The sequence below is a fragment of the Nerophis ophidion genome, linkage group LG16 (assembly GCF_033978795.1).
Source record: "Nerophis ophidion isolate RoL-2023_Sa linkage group LG16, RoL_Noph_v1.0, whole genome shotgun sequence".
Lineage (NCBI taxonomy): Eukaryota > Metazoa > Chordata > Actinopteri > Syngnathiformes > Syngnathidae > Nerophis > Nerophis ophidion.
In genome coordinates this window covers 45762375-45764711 of record NC_084626.1, presented here as the reverse complement: position 1 = coordinate 45764711, position 2337 = coordinate 45762375, and positions in this window count along the sequence as shown.

The following is a 2337-nucleotide window of genomic DNA, read 5'->3' as shown; positions in this document are numbered from 1 at the left end:
AAAGCCCCCCAACATGGACCTTGTCGACAACCAAAGTACATTTACCAAACATTGACCTTGTCGACAACCAAAGCCCCCCAACACGGACCTTGTCGACAACCAAAGCCCCCCAACATGGACCTTGTCGACAACCAACAACCAAAGTACATTTACCAAACATGGACCTTGTCGACAACCAATTAAATGTGTGTTTTGTTCATGTTGAGTTCCTAAAACATGTGCAGTGTGGGGGTCAAACTGTCACAGCGACACAAACATTAACAAAGCAGCCGAGCTCACAATTGCAAGCAGCAACACAAACCATTGAAAGCAGCAACACAAACCATTGAAAGCAGCAACACAAACCATTGAAAGCAGCAACACAAACATTTGCAAGCAGCAACACAAACCATTGAAAGCAGCAACACAAACATTTGCAAGCAGCAACACAAACCATTGAAAGCAGCAACACAAACATTTGCAAGCAGCAGAATGCAAGTGAAAAAGAGCCAAGTATTACTCACTGTGAACAAAACCCGTCCGATCCATGTCAGTCTCAAAAGAATAATGATGAAGCGCCAAAGGAGGGACTCAGGTGGACCTAAATAGTGATAATTAAACGGGAAACAGGTGTGCTGACAGGACGTGGAGCAGGAAGTAAAGGTGCATCAAAAGGCAGACACCAGACAGGAAACAGTGACAAAACAAAAGCACCAGGACAGGAAGTGATTTCAAACACAGGAAAACCTGAACCCAAACTGTCCATTGCACTTCTGACATACATTTATATATACATATATACATATATATATATATATATATATATATATATATATATATATATATATATATATATATACATATAAATACATAAATATATATAAATATACATATATGTATATATATACATATATATATTTATACATATATATATATATATGTATATATAAATATATATATAAATATATATATATGCATACATATATATATATATATATATACATGCATCTACTCATATACATACTGTATAAATATATATATAGATAAACTCATATACATATATATATACACACTGTATATGTATAGATGTACTCACATACATGTATATACATCCATCCAACCATCCATCTTTTTCCGCTTATCCGAGGTCGGGTTGCGGGGGCAGCAGCCTAAGCAGGGAAGCTCAGACTGTCCTCTCCCCAGCCACTTCGTCTAGCTCTTCCCTGGGAATCTCGAGATATATATATATATATACATATATATATATATATATATATATATATATATATATATATATATATATATATATATATATATGTGTGTGTGTACTGATATATATATATACAGATACAGGTGTACTGATAAGCATATATAGATAAAGAGATTTACTGATGTAGATATATAAATATATAGATGTACTGGTGTAGATATATAAATATATAGATGTACTGACATAGATATATAAATATATAGATGTACTGATTTGAAGCTATAGATATATAGATGTGCTGATATACATATTAAGGTATAAAGATGTATAGATGTACTGATATAAATATATAAATGTACTAATATAGATATGTAAATAAATAGATGTACTGATATACATATATACAAATGTACTGATATACAAATATAGATGTATTCATACAGACATAAATATGTATAGATGTAGTGATGTACATATATAGATGTAGTGATGTACATATAAAGATGTAGTGATGTACATATAAAGATGTAGTGATGTACATATATAGATGTAGTGATGTACGTATATAGATGTAGTGATGTACATATATAGATGTAGTGATGTACATATATAGATGTAATGATGTACATATATAGATGTAGTGATGTACATATATAGATGTAGTGATGTACATATATAGATGTAGTGATGTACATATAAAGATGTAGTGATGTACATATATAGATGTAGTGATGTACGTATATAGATGTAGTGATGTACATATATAGATGTAATGATGTACATATATAGATGTAGTGATGTACATATATAAATGTAGTGATGTACATATATAGATGTAGTGATGTACATATATAGATGTAGTGATGTACATATATAGATGTAATGATGTACATATATAGATGTAGTGATGTACATATATAGATGTAATGATGTACATATAAAGATGTAGTGATGTACATATAAAGATGTAGTGATGTACATATATAGATGTAGTGATGTACGTATATAGATGTAGTGATGTACATATATAGATGTAGTGATGTACATATATAGATGTAATGATGTACATATATAGATGTAGTGATGTACATATATAGATGTAGTGATGTACATATATAGATGTAGTGATGTACATATAAAGATGTAGT